Raw genomic sequence first — 9,413 nt, 5'->3', positions numbered from 1 at the left:
CCTTCCTTCCTTCCTTCCTTCCTTCCTTCCTTCCTTCCTTCCTTCCTCTTTCTTTTCTTTTCTTTTTTCTTTTCTTTTCTTTTCTTTCTTTGTTTTTGACTTTTGGTGCCTAGGCTGGAGTGCAATGGCATGATCTCGGCTCACTGCAGCCTCCACCTCCTGGGTTCAAGCAATTCTCCTGCCTCAGCCTCCCGAGTAGCTGGGATTACAGGTACCTGCCACCATGCTCAGCTAATTCTTTGTATTTTTTTAGTAGAGATGGGGTTTTGCCATGTTGGCCAAGCTGGTCTCGAACTCCTGCCCGGCTTGGCCTCCCAAAGTGCTGGGACTACAGGCATGAGCTCCAGCACCCTGCTGGCTGTAGGATATTTCATTGAGTGGATATATCATAATTTATTTAGCCAGTCACCTATTGATAGACTTATAGGTTGTTTCTAGTCTTTTACTATAACAAGTAACGCTGCAGTGTATATCTTGTACATGTGTTGTTTTGTACTTGTTTGAATATATCTATATAATTCCTAGAAAAGGAATTTTCTGTGTTTATGAGTAGATGATCTGATATATATTGCAAAACTGTACTTCAGAAAGGTTGAATCAACTTACGTTCTTGCCATAAGCAATTATACTGCTTATTTTCCCATATTCTTACCAACAGAGTGTTATTAAATGTTACCTATCAACATTTTTCAGAAATTGAAAAATGATGACTGAGTGTTGTTTTAAGTTGCACTTTTTTTTGAGACTGAGTTTTGCTCTTGTTGCCCAGGCTGGAGTGCAGTGGCACAGTATCAGCTCACTGCAACCTCTGCCTCCTGGGTTCAAGCAATTCTCCTGCCTCAGCCTCCCAAGTAGCTGGGACTATAGGCCCTGCCACCACGCCTGGCTAATTTTGTATTTTTAGTAGAGATGGGGTTTCACTATGTTGGCCAGGCTGGTCTCGAACTCCTGATCTCAGGTGATCCACTTGCCTTGGCCTCCCAGAGTGCTGGGATTACAGGTGTGAGCCATCACGCCTGGCCTTAAATTGCGCTTCTCTTATGTTGAGTAATTTTGAACATCATTTCACATGCTCCAGAGCCATTTTGTCTTTCCTTTTCTGTGAACTGTATGTCAATATGTTTGGCCATTTTTCTACTAGTTTATTGGTCTTTTCTTTATCAGTGTTTGGGAAATTCTTCATGAATGAACTTAACATTTTTTTTTTTTTTTTTTCCCAGCTACTCCCACTAAGTGCTCGGCACTGGGCTAGGACATGCTGCTCACTATTGCGAGTGATTGCAGCAACTCAGTTTTGAATATTTATATATATTGAGGTGAAGAATCTTCCTTGACTACATCTGAGGAGTTGTGGAATCATCAGAAGGAAGTCTTTCTAACAACACACTACAGTAAGATGCATTTCTGGCCTGGCACGGTGGCTCAAGCCTGTAATCCCAGCACTTTGGGAGTCCGAGACGGGCGGATCACAAGGTTGGGAGATTGAGACCATCCTGGCTAACACGGTGAAACCCCGTCTCTACTAAAAAATACAAAAAACTAGCCAGGTGACGTGGCGGGCTCCTGTAGTCCCAGCTACTCTGGAGGCTGAGCCAGGAGAATGGCATGAACCCGGGAGGCGGAGCTTGCAGTGAGCTGAGATCCAGCCACTGCACTCCAGCCTGGGCGACACAGTAAGACTCCGTCTCAAAAAAAAAAAAAAACAACACAAAAAAACAAAAAAAGATGCATTTCTGATCCAAGCTGCTGTGGCTCCATGTCAAGAGAAGCCTTCAGTTGTGTTTTAATAATGGAAACCCAGAAGGGCTAAGAAATCTGCAGCAACCTGGAAAAATCAACTCCTTTCTCCCTGGAAACTGCTAGTTTCTTAAATACCCACGTTTGCATTTCGTTTTGGGAATTTATATTGTTTCAGTAAAAGTGAGCATGTTTGGTTTTGGCTTTGTTCTGTGTTCTATCCTTACCATCCAACTCAAAGACAGACCTTCCGCCTATTAACACGAGGCAGCCTTCATTTGTTAGGCATGTGAGGTAGGCATGACTCTCCCCACAGGACTAGGCTTAAAGAGGTTAAAGAAAATAAAAATGGAAAAGGCATACTTTTGTAGTGTATAGATCTGAGTGGTTTAGGTTTTGCAAAAATACTTCCTATTTTGAAAATAATCTAGAGAGTCCTAATGTTAGCTGTTTACCTCTTCAAGTCCTCTGTGGTCATGGATTTCCACAGTGAACTGACAGAATGAGAGCAGCAGGAAGAGTTTCTGATGAGACCACAGAAACGGAAAATAATAAAAGCATATACGAGGAAGAAATTAAATTTGGTATTACAGTGTTATCTGTAATATACAACATTGAGACAAAAGATCAATTTTCATTATTGTCCAAGAGGTATTGATAAAAAAATTATTCAAACTATTATCTACAAATACCACAGCATATGAATGAAGAAGAAGGGGAAAATGCCCAGGAGTAAATAAATTTGGCACTGAATAAATAACTCAAAAACTTTATTTATTTATTTACATTTTTTAAAGACAGGTCTTGCTCTGTCATCCAGGCTGGAGTGCAGTGGCACAGTCATGGCTCCCTGCAACCTCGACCTCCTAGCCTCAACCAGTCCTCCCACCTCAGCCTCTTGAGTAGCTGGGACTATAGGCACATGCCACCATGCCTGGGTAATTTTTGTACTTTTTGTAGAGACTGGGTTTTGCCATGTTTCCCAGGATGGACTAATTCTAAAATTTGATGACTTATGTTCCTGGAGTAGTATATCTGGCTCTAGTTAATAGGGCATATTAACTATAGTTAATACTGTATAGGTGACCAGGCGCGGTGGCTCACGCCTGTAATCCCAGCACTTTGGGAGGCCGAGGCGGGCAGATTATGAGATCAGGAGACCGAGACAATCCTGGCCAACAGGGTGAAACCCTGTCTCTACTAAAAATACAAAAATTAGCTGAGTGTGGAGGCACGCGCCTGTAATCCCAGCTACTCAGGAGGCTGAGGCAGGAGAATCACTTGAACCCAGGAGGCAGAGGCTGCAGTGAGCCGAGATCATGCCACTGCACTCCAGCCTGGCCACAGTGCGAGACTCTGGCTCAAAACATCAACAACAAAGTAGTCTATATAGGCAAAAGCACAGAACTTATCTAAATAACATCAATTAACCAATTATGATTATGTTGTCAGAGAGGGAAGGAAAGAGTTGCTCTTACTGACAAATGGCTGAAGATCCCTGAGGGACTGCATCAGTGGCAGCAATGCAGCAATGCACAAATGGTATCTATGCATCAGTGCCTCAAGGCATCTATAGTATCCATGCACCAATGGCATCAATGCGTCAGTGCAGCAGTGGCATCAGTGCATCCACGCATCAAAGGTGCAACCATCCCATCAGTAAAACAGCCACAGCATGAGAGGAAGTTTTAAGTTAATTTATGTAAAATAAATTTTGTTCACATAGAAGTCTACAAAGCATTTTAAATCTTTGGATATTATGGCCATAGGAAACCTATTTCAGGACCTCAAAGAATGTACCTTGTTTCTTACTTCTAGGCTTTGGAACGTAGTTTCCCTGCCATAAATCTTCACCATCTCTGCCATTCTCCTTCTGTTGTGTCAACCCTTGCTCCTCATTTTACAGGTAATTGCCCCTTCAATTTTACGTGATTTTTAATTTTACAAGATTAATTGTCCCTTCCTTCTAGAAGCTTCCATGACCTCTCAAGAATGGGTTAAGGGCTTCCTTAGGCACTACCAGAACAGCTTAGACTTCCCCATCATGACACTCATTGCTCTGCATTGTATTCTGTCTGCTTACTTGTCTCTTTCCCTTACTGGACTATAAATTCCCAGGGCTAGACTCTATTTCTCTTTTGTGTATTATTTTTTCCCCAGGTACAAACTAGGCTTCAAGAAATATTTGTTGAGTGAAAAAAGTGCGAATACACTTATTTAAGTTATAGTTACTCTAAATACTCTGATATAATTTTGGTGAAAAAAGAAACCATGGCTTAAGTTACAGATATAATAGTTTTTTAAAAGTTTATATCAATATATTTTTAATGAGGATGTTATGCACTCTAATCTCCTGCAATGAATTATTTGCTAATGTATTAGCAGGTACGTTGTAAAAAGTCAAACTAATATCAATACTGTTTGTAAAATTTATAGGTATGATTTACTAATGTATTGATAGTCTATTGTAGTCAGTGGTTTCTAGAGTATACTCTTTTGCTGTGCTGGCTATTTACAGTGTATTATGTTTTTATAATAAAATATCAAAATACTGTCTTCCAGAATTGATGATGAAAATTGAGATATATTTTGGTATTTGTGGTATTAATAGTATAATACCCAATAGTATAGAAAAATCCTATAATCTTATAGAGAATCAGTCTGGACCTTGTTGGGTTATTGAACTTTTAATGAAATTTGCCAAAGGGTGAGCATCTGTTAGGTGGCAGAGCCCTCGTTGTTGGGTTAGTCAAGCTGGTCAGGCAAGGTCACTGTACTGTTTGATGCAGTTTTCCTGTTTTAATATGGTTCCTTAGAGAGGAATAACCGTGCTGGTTATTACTGAATAACCGTGCTGATGAATAAAAGAGACAAGAGAAAGGATACTATTTTGAGAGAGTAAAGTACAATATGTAACATAACATATAAAGCAAGTGAAATATGTACATTTTTTATAGTTATCAGAATGTGATTTTTAGCTAGCCAATAATCGAATTGTCATTTTTTTCTTTTAAAGTGGTGTCTTGGGACCACTTAATAATTTTATTTTATTTTATTTTTTTTGGAGACACAGTCTTGCTCTGTTGTCCAGGCTGGAGTATAGTGGCACAATCTCGGCTCAGTGCAGCCTCCACCTCCTGGGTTCAAGCGATTCTCCTGCCTCAGCCTCTGGAGTAGCTGGGACTACAGGTGCGTGTCACTGCGCCTGGCTATTTTTTTGTATTTTTTTTTTTTTTTAATAGAGATGGGGTTTCACTGTGTTGGCCAGGATTGTTTCCATTTCTGGACCTTATGATCTGCCTACCTCGGCCTCCCAAAGTGTGGGGATTACAGGTGTGAGCCACCACACCCGGCCTTGAGACCACTTTAAAAGTGGTCTTTACTTTACTTCCTTTAAATAAGTTTATTGTATTTTCGGTAGAATTTTCCTCTCCTTCCCCATTCAGAGCCTGAATCATGATCATGTTTTGTCTTCCAGTGGGACGGTTACAGGATCAAGGTCAAATGAATGTCAGAAAGAAATAAGACTTCAATAAATGGAATTTGTAGAATCTCATAGCAGGGGGTGATCAGATAGGGTTTAAAAAATATGAGTATATGATGCTGAGGCAGAGAAGGTGGGTGGGTGAGGAGAAGGGTGAAAGAGCGAAATGCATACAAACTTCTCTCAAACTTATCTTTTCTCCTTCTCCTCCTCCTCCTCCTTCTCCTCCTCCTCCTTCTTCTTCTTCCCCTTCTCCTTCCTTCCTTCCTTCCTTCCTTCCTTCCTTCCTTCCTTCCTTCCTTCCTTCCTTCCTTCCTTCCTTCCTCCTTCCTTCCTTCCTTCCTTCCTTCCTTCCTTCCTTCCTTCCTTCCTTCCTCCCTCCCTCCTCCTCCTCCTCTTCTTCTTTTTCATTGGAATTTAATCCTCACATCTCTTTTATTGATCACTGTTTATTGCATCTCAGATAGAAAAAGGGAGGACTTTGATAAAACAGATCTAGGCAAAGTGTTTTATCAAAAGTATGCCTTTGTCTAAGCCTGAGAGCAGAGTCTGAGGCAAGAAGTTGTGGGCAGGTAAGGGAAAGAGAGGGAGCTGATTCACAGGTTCCTCATCAGGATGTAGAATGCATCTCAGCATTGTCCATCTGAGTGTCACAGGAGGGTGGTATTTATCTTGTGGCCCCCCTCCTCTATTGCTCCAGTGTTGCCTCATGGATCGTAATTCATCCAGGCTTCCAGACTGCACATATGTGAACGTCATGGTGTCAGAGAAGCACTGGGGCAGAAAATGAGAGATAACTGGTACATCAGAGGGGAGGAGCTGTCAACAGCACCTGTGCCAAGGGCATGTTACCTGTGCCAAGGTAATGTAACCTGTACAACTGCACAAGGTATGGGTTTGGTTTAATGCACTCATGTTGTTGGCTTGATATTCTTAATAATTTTTGGAACAAGTGGCTTTGCATTTTTATTTTTCACTGGTCCTTCCAAATTATTTGGCTGTCTGGCTGTCAGATGATGTTGCATGAAGTTGGTTATTACACAGTAGCTGGAATAAAATAGTTGTTCCACGAGAATGTGGTAAGGCACAGTGGGCGTTTGATATACTGATATAACATTTATAACATCCCTATGAGTTAGGTGCTATTACCCCCATTTTAAAGATGAAGAAGTGGGTCTGGGCATAGTGGCTCACGCCTGTAATCCCAGCACTTTGGGAGGCTGAGGTGGGTGGATTACTTGAGGCCAGCAGTTTGAGACCAGGCTGAGCAACATGATGAAAGCGTGTCTCTACAAAATAGAAAAATTAGCCACGTGTGGTGGTGCACGCCTGTAATCCCAGCTACTCAAGAGGCTGAGGCAGGAGAATCACTTGAACCCGGGAGACGGAGGTTGCAGTGAGTGGAGACTGTGCTGCTACACTCTAGCTGGGTGACAGAGCGAGACTCTGTCTCAAGAAATAAAAAAAGATGAAGAAATTAGGCTGGGTACAGTGGCTCACACCTCATCACTTGAGGACAGGAGTTCAAGACCAGCTTGGCCAACATCATGAAACCCGTCTCTACTAAAAATACAAAAATTAGCTGGATGTGGTGGGCATCTGTAGTTCCAGCTACAATGGAAGCTGAGGCATGAGAATTGCTTGAGCCCAGGAGGTGGAGGTTGTGGTGAGTGGAGATCATGCCTGGGCTACAGAGTGGAGGAAGAATATCTTGAGGCCAGGAGGTTGACACCAGCCTGGACAACATAGTGAAACTTCATTTGTACACAAATTTTAAAAAATTTCCTAGGCGTGGTGGTGTACACCTGTAGACCCAGCTACTCTGGAGGCTGAGGTGAGCGGATCATTTTAAGCCCAGGAGTTCAAGGCTGCAGTGAGCTATGATGGTACCACTGCACTCCAGCCTGGGTGACGGAGCGAGACTCTGTGGCTAAAAAATCAAAATGAAAAAAGATTAAGAACCAGATTCAGGTAAGGTAATTAATGTGATGGTTAATTTACAAGGCTGGTGGTAAACGGTGAAGCTAGGATTCAGACTAGGGTCTGTGAATGGAAACTCGTGATTCTTTCTGTCACACATGCTTGAGAGTGAGGATGAGCCCCCCTTTTTTTTCTGCCTTGTATCTTCTGGACAGACTAAAGTTTAGAGGTATATTCCCCATCAGCCGTAAGTGATGCTCTCGCCACATTCTAACACACTGGACACTGTGTGGACACCTAGGTAGACCTGGGTTTGGCAACATCACAACATTTTCTTCTTCCTTCTTGGATAAGTGAAGAGAGAAGCCATAGAAGTTAGCCAGAGATGCCACAGGGAAAAAAGCATCTGGGCACATTTTAATTTATTTTTATTTTTTAGAGATAGTGTCTCACTGCATTGCCCAGGCTGGTCTCAAACTCCTGCGCTCTAGCAGTCCTCCCACCTTGGCATCCCAAAGTGCTGGGGTACAGGCAGGGTACATCTTAAAATTAAAATTAGAGGGGCCGGGCATGGTGGCTCACGCCTGTAATCCTGGCATTTTGGGAGGCTGAGGCAGGCAGATCACTTCAGGTCAGGAGTTAGAGACCAGCCTGGCCAACATGGTGAAACCCGTGTGTACTAAAAAAAAAAAAATACCAAAATTAGCCGGGCGTGGTGGTGTGAGCCTGTAATCCCAGCTACTCAGGAGGCTGAGGCAGGAGAAGCGCTTGAACACAAGAGGCGGAGGTTGCATTGAACCGAGGTCGCGCCACTGTACTCCAGCCTGGGCAACAAGAATGAAACTCCATCTCAAAAAAAAAAAAAAAAAAAAAAAATTAATGTGCTGGGTGAGACTACATATACCTCCTATCTAATGAATGGAGAGCAATTAGTGCAGCAAGAGTAGAACATGGTGGAGACGATTTGTTGGCAGAGATTTGGGTGATCAGCTGATTCCAAACCCAGCACGGTGAGAGCTGCATATTCCCCCCCAGCCTCTCTCCTAGGCACCGTGACCTGCACCCCGTCCCCTCCCTGCTGGAGCCGCACAGTGGCTGAGTGTCGCAATCATGTGAAAGTTGTTCCTGCCCAGCACACACCGTCGAAAACCTGAAGCAGACTTCTTTTTCTTTTCTTTTCTTTTTAAAAAAATTTCCCTCTGAAAAACTTTACAAGGCATCTGTGTGTGGCCCACTTCACTGGATATGAAAGTAATAAGAAGGTAGTGCTGATTGGACCGTAGGCCTGGCTTGCCTGGGACAGCCCTGGTTTATACGTGATATTATTATTAATAGCGTCCCCTTCTACTCTTAAAGGCCCCAGGTTTGGGTCATAAATTAAATGGTTGCTCTAGTTATATTACATCTTCAGACAGCAAGTAACTTATCTAATTGAATATTTATTTGGCTTTCCTGATTTTGAAAAGCTTTATGGTTGTCAGAGCAGGCTCCACACTACCTGTGGCACCATTACTACGCTAGCAAGTATGCTCTTCTCAGCCCTGCGGAGCAGGCGACTGAATTTGGGCCAACCACACTACCTGGCCTCAGTGACTGGTCTGAGGGAGTGGACATGTGGCCTAAGCCAGGATCCCATTATCATCATCTGGGATTGTCTAACTGAATCCAGGACAGAAGATAATCTTTCCTTTTGTGAGCTGAGATGTTATAAGGATCCAAGCCCAGTGTTGCCTGAGGTTAAGTGCCCTGGCAGGAAAAAGTGGCTTCAGTTATAGGACAATGTGGCTCATCTCCCAGAGGGTGCCTGTGACTTCCTTTCTCCTCCCATCTTCTCCTTTGTTCTCTTGCCTCTTTACCCCCAATTCCTGTCCCCTTTGCATACAGATCAGTTCAGCTTTCTCCAGCCCTACATCCAGACTTAGGCACTGCCTGTCATTCGTGCATCTGAAGACCCTTATGGGGCAATCCTAAACAATGGGCTACCATGGGCGTGGTAGCACATGCCTGTAACCCAGCTACTTGGGAGGCTGAGGCAGGAGAATCTCTTGGACCTGGGAGGCGGAGGTTGCTGTGAGCCGAGATTGAGCCATTGCACTTCAGCCTGGGCAACAAGAGCGAAACTCTGTCTCAAAAAATTATAAAATAAAAAATAAAAACACTGGGCTGCCAACTTCAGGACCCAGTCCTCAACTCCTGCTTCAGGAGGAACAGGGCAAAATGGAGATCTGTCCCCACTCCTCAGCCCCACTCGGATCACAGAGACAGAGCATTT

At 43.2% G+C, this 9,413-nt stretch overlaps 1 long non-coding RNA gene across 1 annotated transcript in view; it reads left to right on the top strand.

The window, feature by feature from the left end:
- LOC111553564 overlaps positions 1 to 4,288 on the top strand; it is a 7,484-nt gene extending 3,196 nt beyond the window's left edge. The window contains exons 2-3 of the long non-coding RNA XR_002734984.1: positions 1,221 to 1,391; positions 3,556 to 4,288. This is a non-coding gene — a long non-coding RNA (uncharacterized LOC111553564). The remainder of the gene's footprint in view (positions 1 to 1,220; positions 1,392 to 3,555) is intronic.
- The last annotated feature ends 5,125 nt before the right edge of the window (positions 4,289 to 9,413 follow it).

The sequence above is a fragment of the Piliocolobus tephrosceles genome, chromosome 18 (genome assembly GCF_002776525.5).
Source record: "Piliocolobus tephrosceles isolate RC106 chromosome 18, ASM277652v3, whole genome shotgun sequence".
NCBI lineage: Eukaryota > Metazoa > Chordata > Mammalia > Primates > Cercopithecidae > Piliocolobus > Piliocolobus tephrosceles.
Note: the sequence above shows the minus strand (reverse complement) of the source record. Positions and strands in the feature narration are given on the sequence as shown.